Source organism: Pseudopodoces humilis, chromosome 3 (genome assembly GCF_049639895.1).
Source record: "Pseudopodoces humilis isolate 2021_Gansu_Grassland_sample_001 chromosome 3, ASM4963989v1, whole genome shotgun sequence".
Lineage (NCBI taxonomy): Eukaryota > Metazoa > Chordata > Aves > Passeriformes > Paridae > Pseudopodoces > Pseudopodoces humilis.
Window position 1 is genome coordinate 41,572,996 of NC_142202.1, and position 13,548 is coordinate 41,586,543.

Below are 13,548 nucleotides of genomic sequence, written 5' to 3' on the forward strand. Positions count from 1 at the left end.
AATTAAAATATATTTTAAATATATTTAATATATTTAAAATCTATTTTAAGTTATGTTCTTTGGAATTTAAATCTTTTCTTTTAAATGTAATCTAATACCTTTCTAAATTAGATAATTCTAATGTCAAGTAAAAATGTTTCAGTTTCTATACAGGTAATTTCTGTGTTTAATTGAACAGCATAGAATTCAATACCAATTCAATCATAATACAAGTGCTGCAGGTATCATCAATGAGAAAAGGTACACTGCCTGACTTTGTTTCTCAAAAGAAAAAGGGAAAAGTGCTTTCCAAGGAGAAAATTAAATTTTTACTGGTGCAGGCTCAAATAATGAAAAAGTGCAAAAGCAAAATTGCATCAGGAAACCATCACAAAATTCACTGAAAGTCATGGGCATACTGATACTATGAAAATGGTAGTATTGTGATATTAAATCGGCATTATTTTACCAGAAAAAAAAAATTAAAGTTTTTAAATAAATCCTGTAGGATATATTTTCCACACATGAAACACTTGTGAGAGTCACATGCAGATACATGGGATTGTTTTAGACTATTCCTTATCTAGTAAAACAATTATTCGTAGGATAGACTATGCATATATAAGGCATACTAAAACAGACACATGACATGTTATCTTATTTGGTACATTATAAATAAAATTTGTAACTCAAAAGATAGAATTAATTATAAAGCATGCAAAAAATAGTCAAAGATGATAATCCAAACTCTACAGTTTCAATAAAAAAACTAAAGATCCTTATCTCTGCCATTAATGAACATGGAATTTAGAACACAAACTAAACCAAAGTGTGTATAGACTCTCTTACAGCACTGTATTACTCTGTGACTTAAGTTTTTAATAATTTAGTTTTTAACCTAAAATAAGTTTAATCATTCTGACTCAAGGCAGCTGAATCTCTCCTAGAAGACAGCAAATACCTACAAGGTACACATCCCAAAAACTTGTGGACCCAACAGTCTTCCTTCCCAATTTATGAAAAGATTCATGGATCAATGCCTGTTGTGAAAAACCTTTAATGCACTACTCTGAAAACAAATCCTATCATTCAACACCAAAGACTGTCTAGTCCTAACCAGCACTAGAAGAAACATTGGACTGTTGTCAATGTCAAATATTCTATTCACAGCCACATTCACTGGGAGGCAAAAAAAAGAAGCTAAATGTAAATCTAATTATTTGGACCCATGTTATAAATCTCACATATCCTGGACACAGACCCTGATATGGAATTAAAATCATCTACTGGTATAAATGGAGTACCTGAAAACAGACAGAAATGTAGGTAGTCATTTTTAAACTCTGTATCTTTTGTAGCATTACACACAGATATTGCCATACTGAGAAAGAAGCTGAGTCTCCAGCAATGTGCTAAAATCATTGTCTCCCCCCTAAAAGGATACAGCAAATACTTTTAAATCACAAGTCCTTCTTTAAAAAGTAAGACTTTTCTCCCTAGTCTAAAATATATCAAGAAATCTGTTATAATAATGAATAGTCATCGGTAGTGGTATAAAAGTAGCAATTTTTGTTTGTTTTAAAATATATGGCCATCACATAGCTACTGTGATTTCCACCATTTGCAACATGATCAGCTCACAAGAGACAAGAACAGTAATGACACAAAGGAAAGCATTCTGGTGTTTATGTGGACAAGAAATTCTTTCCTCTAAATGAAAGTACAAGATCATGAATTAGTACATTCAGTCTGCACACAGGACAGTTCAAGTGTTTTGCAGTTACCATAAAAAAACACCCAAAGAAAAGCTCCTTGTAAATACCTCTAGTTGTTTTATTGACATAAAAGTATTAAGAGGCATTATGCGTTATTCACAACATAAACAGGTTACAATATTGTGAAGCTATTTGGTTTAAACAGAGAAAGTTCAGAGTTCAAATACAATAGTACTCTTCCCTTATTTTACAGGGTGTAACACCACATCCATTCATCTCCTCCCTCCACAGAGGCTTTCCATTCTTCATTCTGATGATACTACACCATGACTCAGTTAGTACCAAAATTATCAGATACTGACACTTATGTGATATCTCAGTACCTGTAATATTGTGCTCTCTTCATGCCAAGCTTTGTCACACTCCATATCATACAACCCTGTTGTCCAGACTTTCAACAGGTCTTCCTTCCATGAACAGAGTGCTAGAAATGACCTTTATATTTCAGCAAGGATCAGGTGTAGAGACTGCAGTCAGGTTGTACTCCACCACTACAGTTCCAGAACAAACTGCAGAGGTCATGCTCACATAATTAACTGGAACATGCAAGTCTCAAGAAAGTGAGAGCTAAGATGCTGTAGAAGTCCACATTTCAGGGAAACTCCAGAAAGGAAAGGAGTACACTAAGTGAGAAGTAAGCACAAAACATTACAAGATACACTGCACTTTCCAGAACAGGATACTCTAGAACACCTCACTAATAAAAGAGTATTTGTGAAAACAGGGAGAAGTCATTCTTACCAAACAGCCCTCTGAAATCCCAAGGATCTCTTGTCAAAATGGTTCAGCAATATCAAAATATTCAGTAATGTCAAGACAGTTTGAAGTGTTTGCATCATAAAATTAAATCCTATTCCTCATAGCTATTGAAAATATCTATCCCCTTTGGAACTGACCAAAACAGGACAAATATGTAATGTTTTTTAACACACTACATAACTTTATTTTTTAGAAACAAGATCGTAAACAGAATAGAACTGCACTGTAGATAATAAAATCAAAATTCATGTGTTTGATGCATGCAGTAAGTCACCTGAACTCTGCACAACTTACACATGGCTCTAGCAAAGCAGGTTGTGGGAATTGGCTTTGCCAGGACACAGGGCCAGAAAGACTCCACCCCTGAAGAACCAGGGGTTAATTTCAAGCCCTGGGAAACATTTGTTAGGTCAGGGCAAGCTTGAGAGACCTACCCATCATCCCCTAGTGTTATTAAATTATGCTGATTAGTCCAAGTTCTGCTCCCCTATTGGTTACTTGTTTTCCCTACATGGTTATGATTCTAGAACATTCTTCCCCCAAGTGTATATATTATTACTTTCCCTTGATTTCTGGTCTTTCGGAGTTTGTCCCTATATGTGTGCAGTTTATGGGCCTCGTCCCTAATTTATTTTCCCTATGAAAGTTCTTTTGTTTTCAGGCACTCCATTGAACCTGCTACTTTTATATGAGCCTTAGTTGCCCTGGTGTCAGAGGACCCTAAAGTTCTAAGGATTGTCGCAGCCACCCGCACCGTGACATTAGGTTGCATTACTTCTCTTCAAGACTACTCTCCTTCCCTTTAATGGAAGGTGGAATAAAGAAGAGAAAGAATCAAGAGCACGAAATGCTCTGATTCACAAAGAAACATGCTCCATCTTTTAACCAAGAGAACATATCACAGAGAGGCATGGTTAGTGAAGTTGAAATTTTTCCATCATAATCTAGTGGCATACAGAACTTTTCCAGAATTATCTAATAAAAATTAATTTTCCATTTCAGGTCCTCAGTTTAATTTGGGAAGGACCATGTTAATTTTTGGCTTAATCTTTATGTCCCTGTTCCACTCTGTAAAAGAGATGTGATAATATTTCAATTTTTTGAACAAAACTTCAAAGTTTGTTAAACCCAGGTATTCTGGTAATTTATGCTCTTCCACACAGTTTCTAAATCAACCATTTGGCTCATACCTTTATTTCAAAAAATGCTGTGAAGCAGTCATGCAGCTTCATTGTAATCTGGCGAGTCTGTATTTGGTGCTGGTGAGTCTAAAAAGTATTCAAACCCCTACCTCCCACCTTTCAAGAAAAGATTCTTAGCCCTGAGCTAGAGACTAGGCTGGGATGCAGCACTTTTCCAAATTGTCACATTGTATAACCAGATTCAGTGGAGGAAAGTCATGACAAGCGGCTACTGGTAGATGCCCACCTGTAGCTAACCTGCAGGCATTGGAAGACATGGGAAAGACCAGATATGGGAAAGCCCTTTCCTCTGACCTTTACCACAAAGACTGTGTTCATATTGAACAGCTGCTAGGCAAAACACACAGAACGTGGCTGGGAACACAACCTGCCCATTGCACATCTCTCTTAAAAATATATCCTAATGGAATTACTGCTAAAGGTCTCTCTGACACTGTATTCCTAGCCCCATAAATCCTAAATATTTAGGTGTTATGGTTCAACTTCAACAGAAAAAGGGCCAGAGTCTCTAGATAGATTCAAGAATAGTTTATTATGTTGTGGCAGCTATCATCTTCTCTTCCAATAACTGAAAGGAAAATAGTAATTTTCTGAGTAATTTTGACAGGTAAGACAATAAAATCTGATTAAAAGAAAAACATCATCATATAAAAGTATATAAAACCAGCTTCTGTTTAAGTAGCTTTAGCCACAGGTATTTAAACTAGCCAGTAATAGTCTAAATTCTGAGAATAAAAGTTAACTTGGTTAAAGATTGAAAGTACATTTATTTTTAACTTCAAAAGTTTAAAAACAAAACAAAACATAAACCCCAAAGATAATTGTATTTTAACAGAACTAACAGTCATAGGAAGAGGAATAACTCCAGTATAAACTTGCTTCTGCTGTAGTCTGCCATCATTTTACTTCTTCCGTATTTTCTGATGTCATCCTATTTTTAATGTTTTTTATGTTTTAATGTTTTCCTATTCTATACTCACTAGATTATTTTAGCATAGTCTTCTCTACAGAAAAAAGAAAAGAACAGTAACTGAATCATAAATGATACCATAACACTAGTCACAGAAGAATAAAAAAGCTTGAAAATATGAAATCAATGACAGAGGAAGAGCAGATTCTCAGCAAACCAAATGTAATGAAAAAGAAAAAACAGTCTAGGAAGCACTCAGCAATACCCAAAATGCATATGTGCATATAATGTCTTAGACTTTAGCCAAAGTCAATCCCCTATTTTTATATTAAGACGAGTTTTGTCTAATAAAAATACTGATTCAGTAGATATTGGTATTTCCTTTCCATTTCTTGCTGAGGGTCAGCCAAGAGTAAAAATAATTTACCTGTACCAATAGCTTCTAAAGAAGTTTCCTGGACCCATAACCACAAAGTTACTTGTATTTCCTTTCACTTGACATTTGAAGAACATTTGGAGTAGTCAGTTTTCCGTAACCCAGAGTATGACAGTGTATTTAGCACCTTACAAGTATACATGAGCTTCTGCTTTCTTCCCTAGACTTGTACCAAGAGACAGGGAAGAAGGGAAAAGGCCTTTCCTTGAGTGGAGGAATTTATATCCAAATGGAAAATTGCTTAATTCTACTGCATTGGTAGACAGAGTGTACTAGATAAATTAACACTTTTTTCTGCAGAATTGCACTGTAAGTTCTTTCCTCTGTTTTGTCACACTCTAACTTCAAAGGAAACTTGTTCCCATCCGTTCTCATTGCTTCCCTAGTCCAACCCATGGCCATATACATTTGTGTCAAAATACTTTTGTGTACAAACTACACTCCTACAGCCTCCCGGGATAGGAAAGAGGGGGGAGCAAATCATAAATACTTGAAGAATAACAGAAAAATTATCCTTGTTACCAGCTTTTTCAGAGGGATCAGAAAAGTAACACCAGTTTCAAGAAAAACCCTTTGTTGCTGCGGTGGCTTTAAGCTGAAGTGTGTATTTTACAAACAGATCACAGGAAAAAATCCATGACTAACAAGCAAACAAAAAGACACTGATATCTGAGATATTTAATTTCGCCTTACACAAATAGAGATGTTTTCTTCACATGTTTTGCATGGATTAGCCAATGTCGTCACTTTTCTATGACTATTTTTTATAATATTTCAAATGAGCTACAGAATATAAAAATGTTAAAGTCTCTTGATAAAAAAAAATAAGTAAATAACATGTTTTCATAAAATATTTCTGCAGTTATTAAAAAGGCATTATTGGCCATTTGCTTCCATCAGTCCCATCAAACTTGATGCATAATCCCATACATTATGTAAGTGTTTGACTTGCACTCCATCATTCCCTGTTTATACTGCGGCACATATTCCATTCAACCAGGTATTTTTCCTCTGTCATGCTAAAAAAGCTCCTGAACTATTTACACTAAAGAAAAATAACAATAAACCTGAAGCAGACACAGAGCATGGAAAGTTTCAGCCCAAAATATTCTTACTTATAAGCAACTGAAAACAGAATTATAGTGGAAAGTGTTAGACTACCTTAAGTATAGTATGGTATCAGTACCAAATCCACACATAATAAAACAGATTTCAAAAGTATCCTAAGCACTGATTAATGCTCTTCAGTCCCAAGATATCTTATACACTTACCACATGGTAGCATGGAAAGTCTAATCAAGCATGGCACCAAAATGTTGAGTACAGTACACCCTCTCACAGTCCCTTTCCTTTTTAAGACACTTATGGAGGCTGTCTTCCTGGTAGTCAGTACTATAAGATCCCAGTTTCCATATGATTTCGTTTGAAATAACTAAAAATATTAGTTTTTAATGCTCTTTAGAGTTATTAATGCTCTTTATTATTGAAATAGCTAATATTATACATATCAGTAATCTTTCAAGATGCAGGGGATATTTTTCAAATGTATCAGTCTCCTGGCAGTTATAGCTAACACATTTGAGTTTTTCTCACCATAAAGAATTACATAAACCATATCTGATTTCCCTCTCTAAGCCACCATTTCATGAAGCTTCCAAATTGTAATTTTTGCCAATTCAGTTTCTCTTTAATTTGCTAATTTTAAGGCCTCATGTATGTGATTGTTTTTATTTGTTTTCACATGAAATTTATGTAGCACCATGCACCACTGAATTTAGGTTGCCTTTACTTTTATAACACATGTAGGGTTGTTAGAGTACAGAATTATAAGTTGAAGATTTTATTCTAAGAAAATTTACCTCACCGCTCACTATGAAGCAACATGGTTGTATCACACCCACTTTGGCTCTTTTCTGACTGCTGCCAAGATTCTCCTCTGTATCAACGGTACCAATAATTGCATTTCCTGTTTGTGTGCTGGTGCTGACTTTTGGACAGAAGTACTGAAGGACCCAGATGCTGCAAAGGACTTTTAACCAGATTTTTGTACCAGATGTACCAATGATACCCAAAATTCAACTACTGTCAAGAACTGAGACCATGATGTACACATATGGAAAATACAAGCCCTGTGGATATGAAATCATATATATATATATATTTTTAGCACCTCACTGGTGTATGCATTCCAAAATGAACATTGGGTATTCATATCTACTTCAGCTTTCTGTTTTGTCTACAAGGATATTTGAGCATGGAGTATTTTTCACAAAATTAGTTTTCTTTATCAATAAGGCTAATTTCTCACACTTCCTCCTATCTGTTAAAAACATTAGCAAAATTCAATGTTAACACAGTAAAAAATTACAGACTCATAAAATGCAGTTTAAAAAAAAGAAAAAGTTGTTCAGTATAAGTTAAATTACAATACATTTATAGCAATCAGAAAATCCTCCACCTCTCTCAGCTACTGATCTGGTTTTGTGGTGGTCAGGTCTGAGGTGTAATGGCCTAGATACACAAAAGCCTGAACTGACCAAAAAGCACACATGAACAATTAACATGTTCATACTCACATAACTCCATGGTTCATAAAATAACCTACCAAGGCCAAGAGTTGCAGTCATCTTCAAAGATGTACCCAAAAAGACAGTCAAGTAACAGCATACCCAAAGTCATGACTGTATGATTAAGAAAACAATATTTATCTGTTCACTTCTAGGATAATAGACCTAACAGCCAAACACACTACCCAAGAATTCAAAAGCCTCAGGTTCAAGACTAAAACAAAACTATGTTCCTCTTTGGAAAGGGGTAGATTTTGTCCATAAACAGCTGGCATAGAGGCTGTCACAGTCTCTGTCTTTCATTCTCTGCTATGGATCTGCCAAGCAATGTCAGTCCTGCCTTTTCCACAGTAAATATGACTAATGCTGTCTTCTCCAGATGTTTCCTGTTAAAGCTTATCTTAGTTAAACAGTATGGACACATAAGATAAAACTTAAGCAAAATTGGAATACCAATCACACTGAAAACCAAAATACTTCAGATAGTTGCTACCACCATTTCATATAATACATTCTGTTCTGCAAGCCCTCTGGTATGAAGTGTAGACCAAGACGATAAATAAGATACAATTCCAATATCATACATTTCCTAAAGGAATTTTCCTGTAAAGAAAGTATCTTTCTATTTTCTCCAATAAAGTATTAAAGCATACTTTATCATATATCATATATCATATATCATATATCATATATCATATATCATATATCATATATCATATATCATATATCATATTTCATATTTCATATATCATATATCATATATCATATATCATATATCATATATCATATATCAAACGTACCTAATTTAAACCTCAGTGATGCCTCCAAGATACACTCCAAAGGGTTATGGAACAAAGCATTTTAGACTATTAAGTAGTCCTATCTCTTCCATTTGCATACAACTATATCGGAATATCTTTGCCAACTCCCTCAAGGTAGTCTTTTACCTAATATTATTAGTACCTAAAAATGAAGTGGGCTCTTAAAGGGAGAAAATCAACCACACAATTTTATCATTCACATTTGGAGTTTCCTGGGATGTTTCTTCCTTGGTATCTAGATAGTTTTATGCAATTTTCAACCTAATAGATGCAATTTTAAAGCTTATCACACCACAGACACACAGGGATGGAAGTATTTCATATAAATAAGATCAGAGCACCTGATTACAGCAGTAACAAACTGAGACAGGCCTCATCTAAACTCTTCTTTTAAAGAGGAGAGGAGAGGAGAGGAGAGGAGAGGAGAGGAGAGGAGAGGAGAGGAGAGGAGAGGAGAGGAGAGGAGAGGAGAGGAGAGGAGAGGAGAGGAGAGGAGAGGAGAGGAGAGGAGAGGAGAGGAGAGGAGAGGAGAGGAGGAGGAGAGGAGAGGAGAGGAGAGGAGAGGAGAGGAGAGGAGAGGAGAGGAGAGGAGAGGAGAGGAGAGGAGAGGAGAGGAGAGGAGAGGAGAGGAGAGGAGAGGAGAGGAGAGGAGAGGAGAGGAGAGGAGAGGAGAGGAGAGGAGAGGAGAGGAGAGGAGAGGAGAGGAGAGGAGAGGAGAGGAGAGGAGAGGAGAGGAGAGGAGAGGAGAGGAGAGGAGAGGAGAGGAGAAGGAGAGGAGAGGAGAGGAGAGGAGAGGAGAGGAGAGGAGAGGAGAGGAGAGGAGAGGAGAGGAGAGGAGAGGAGAGGAGAGGAGAGAGGAGAGGAGAGGAGAGGAGAGGAGAGGGAGAGGAGAGGAGAGGAGAGGAGAGGAGAGGAGAGGAGAGGAGAGGAGAGGAGAGGAGAGGAGAGGAGAGGAGAGGAGAGGAGAGGAGAGGAGAGGAGAGGAGAGGAGAGGAGAGGAGAGGAGAGGAGAGGAGAGGAGAGGAGAGAGAGGAGAGGAGAGAGAGAGGAGAAGAGAAGAGAAGAGAAGAGAAGAGAAGAGAAGAGAAGAGAAGAGAAGAGAAGAGAAGAGAAGAGAAGAGAAGAGAAGAGAAGAGAAGAGAAGAGAAGAGAAGAGAAGAGAAGAGAAGAGAAGAGAAGAGAAGAGAAGAGAAGAGAAGAGAAGAGAAGAGAAGAGAAGAGAAGAGAAGAGAAGAGAAGAGAAGAGAAGAGAAGAGAAGAGAAGAGAAGAGAAGAGAAGAGAAGAGAAGAGAAGAGAAGAGAAGAGAAGAGAAGAGAAGAGAAGAGAAGAGAAGAGAAGAGAAGAGAAGAGAAGAGAAGAGAAGAGAAGAGAAGATACCATTGCTAGTCTCCATTTTATAAATTAGAACTGAGCCACAGAGATACTAATGTGACTAGTAATATATCTGTTAGGGTTGAGAAATACAATCTTCTTGGCAATGATTATATTAGGAAGCAGTGCAGTGCAAGAGGAGCAGATGCACAGAACTGGCAGCCCAACCTCCAAATGTATTTTTCTGGTAGTAAAACATTATAGCATATTGCTCAGCACACTGATATTTTATTTGGAATATCAATCTCTGTAGCTACTTAAACTAAGGTGTCAACTGTAAACAAATTCTACAGTTTGTGTTATGCCTGACGCAGAATCTTGCATCTGAAAATAACTCAGCCTGAAAACAATATCAGGTCTGGGTTTGCATCCAGCCACCCCTCACAGGTTTGCAAAACTCTTTGGATATGTCCCCAGACCATCATCCCTTTCCAACATCACTTTATAATGAGAACTTACTCTAAAATCAATTTTGCATGAAGGTTAATATTCAGGGACTCACAAATGGTTATTAGACTGATGTTATGTATAAGAATCAAATTGCTTTATCCTGTCTCCTGCTACTCCTTTCAATGATGCTGCCCTGTGAGGCCTCAAGATTTGGTGCCTTCACAGTTGGAAGGTATGAATTTAATCTTGGATTTAGAATGTGTTTCAAAGACAGTGTTGTAAGCAAAATCCTAGACTTTGTTGAAAAGTGTAAAAAAAAAGGAAGATGACTTCATACATTACCCATGTATTTTTTGTTATTCATGCAGCAACCTGCTATGCTGAAAAATTTCTGGGTTTGTGATATGGGTCAATCTGTGTGAGCTACGCGCACAGGCTTTGAGATTTGGCATGGACAGAGAGTTTTATGTTAGAAAATCCAATTTCAGCACTAGGGTCAAAATGTGCCTCTTAGAGGCTCCAGTTCAAAGACAGCTAATAAGAAAGAGTCTGAAAGCTATTAAAGAGATAAATATTTATTCCTTCATTCCCTACTTCATTTCTGAAAACTTGGAATTTATTCAGAGAGCCCTAAGGTCTTCAAAGACAAAAATTTAGTGCCTAATTAGACATAAAGTAAAACAGCTAACTAGAACTACATGGCACAGAAAGAAAATGAGTTATTTTTATTATAAAAAGTAGCATTTCACACTGTCCAGACATTTCTTTTCTTTTTACACTAAGATTGCTTTAGTCAACAAATTTTTAGGTAAACATTTTTGTACAGAATCCAGCAAAATGGAAATCTAAACCAAATTAGAGTATATTTGTCCAGCATCCTTAATAAAATTGATAGTCAGAAACCTTAGACTGTCCACTTGTAAAATGGTTAGAAATTACAATATTATGTGTATTCAGTTAAGCAAAAGTCAGCAAAATTCAATTGTAACCTTAGGCTATTTAGGATGTAGAGAAGGTTTGATATTGCAAGTGTTAACATTCTATATTTTCTAGTCACAACTAATTATGGAAAGAACAATCACAGTTCAAAACCAGGTTATCTGCTTGATCAGACTGTCTGGTCTTACACAGGTCTTGGTAAAGGTTCTTTTAGTGGAAGTTGGAGTAATCAGTTATGGAAACACTTTCAACCCCAATTTACAGTGTCTACAAATCTCACACTGAGAGCAGTTCAGATAAAACCAAGTGGCTACTTCAGCCACTACATCAAACTACATCAAACTCTTCTATAAAACAGGTCATATACCCTCACAGTAGAAAAAAAGGCAGATAGAATTTTCATCTCCTTTTTTACAATAACATATTTTGGTTTGCTGTTTCCATGTCCTGTAGGAATGTGATTTTGCCATTAACCAGTGTAGACAACATATTCCTCTCTGTCAAATACTTCAGATATTGTGAAATACAAAAGGCAGTTTAAGGTCAATTTCTCTCAATTATATTTCAATTATGCCTCTTTTGGCTTTAAAATGAATCACATTTGTTAACTACAGGGTGCAAGAATTGCACTTGACAAAGTAAACTCCAAGATGACTGAAGAAGCAGTTGCTTCTCAGTGGAAAGCTACAAAACCTATTTTCAGAGTGCTTCTCTTGAAGATAATGCTTTGTATCCACACTATTGATTTTTATGAAGCTTATTTCAGTAGACATTCATTCATTCATTATAACCTTCAGAAATATGTGACTTCTTGATACTATTAAAACTGTCCCAGTCACACATTAAGCCATCTATCAGGATGTTATTAGTGGAAAAATATGAATGGACTATTCAGTGCCACGTTCAATTTTCTGTTTCAAAAGGAAGCACAAAAGTATATCCAGTCTCAACACTTCAAAGGGAAGCCTCCTAAAAAATGCCCCAAAACTGCATTTTGTCTTTACAGTACAGTATAAGCAAGAGTCCAAACCTTGACTCAGTTCTCCTGAGGGGACAAGAAGAACAATGAAAGTTCTCTACAGACATAGGATTCAAATTATGCAAAATTCCAACCCAGGAGCCACACTAAAAAGTATTGACTGGCACTGTGCCCTCCAGGAACCACATGCCAACTGGAGCAGGACGCATGCCAGCTATTCAGCTTCCTTTGATGACCCACCACATGACAAGAATTTAGAGTAAGGATAAAATCATGCTGTCTTTTTTTCTTCTTTCAGCACTAATTCCAAACAAATACTTAATGCAAAAGAGAAGACAAAAAGGTCTTGTGACTGCACCTATTTTTATATGATTCAAAAGCAACTTTAATTAGTAACCTCTAATAAATATGTTAGTATATCATACATATCATGACCTGAGAAGAATATTAGATGCATTTTTTCACAAAGTAAAAAGCCCTTCTTTTGTATTGCAAGCCACATTTTGAAATGCTATTTACCAGAAATTTGAAAAATATGTTTTATCATAAAAATTTCAAGAACACAATACCTATTGCCAAACATCCAGCAATCTGCCAATAAAATCTCTAACCTTCACACATTATTTGAGTCAGTATTTCAAACCTAGACAGAGGAGTAAATTCCTCTTGCTCTGAATTTGAAGTTGACCAGAAACCCTGTGTCATATTCTGATGATTAACCTAGAAATACCTAAAATAAATTTAAACAGCATTCCTACCCAGCTGTTTTGAAAGGATGTGTTTGCAATCAACCTGACCCCAGTCCAGTTTCAAAGGCCTATAGTACAAGTTAGCAATCATCCACCTCTTCACAAACAGCAAGAAAAACATTATGCCAACAATGGAGGCATTACTGAATTAAAATTCAAAAACTCAAAAAGGTAGCAATACCTTTCACTCAGGATTAATTTCTAAATAATTTAAATATGATTGACATTAATTCAGAAGAGAATCTGTCTGGGGAGAAAATGCATACACAAAAGTTGCATAACACATGTAATTATGTGCATACACATAATTACAGTTGAATGACTTCTCATTTTTTATTCAGCTGATTGGTTCATAAGAAAGCCATATTAAAAGATTCATCATCCTGTATTTGGGAGCTTAAGTAAATTGATTTGTATTTGCTACAGAGTTCCTAGTGGTCATACAACACATAAAGCTGAGCTACAGGGAACACCATTCTCCTCATCTTTGATGGCACATGACAATTTAGAGTCAATTATGGAAACCTATAGAAACAATCTTTTAAGAATTACTTTGAATGCTAAGATTTAGCTACTCTGGGATTTTTCAGACAAAATAGTCATTAATCATATGTAACTGCTACATATGAAGGAACTACATGGAAGTATCATAGACTCCAGTAATGCACAT

The 13,548-nt window shown here is 36.0% G+C and overlaps 1 protein-coding gene across 1 annotated transcript in view; it reads right to left on the reverse strand.

Annotated features, from left to right (window-relative positions):
- The window catches only part of WDR27 (WD repeat domain 27), a 96,070-nt gene that overhangs the window by 43,669 nt on the left and 38,853 nt on the right, over window positions 1–13,548 (reverse strand). The gene's annotated exons all lie outside the window — the stretch shown is intronic.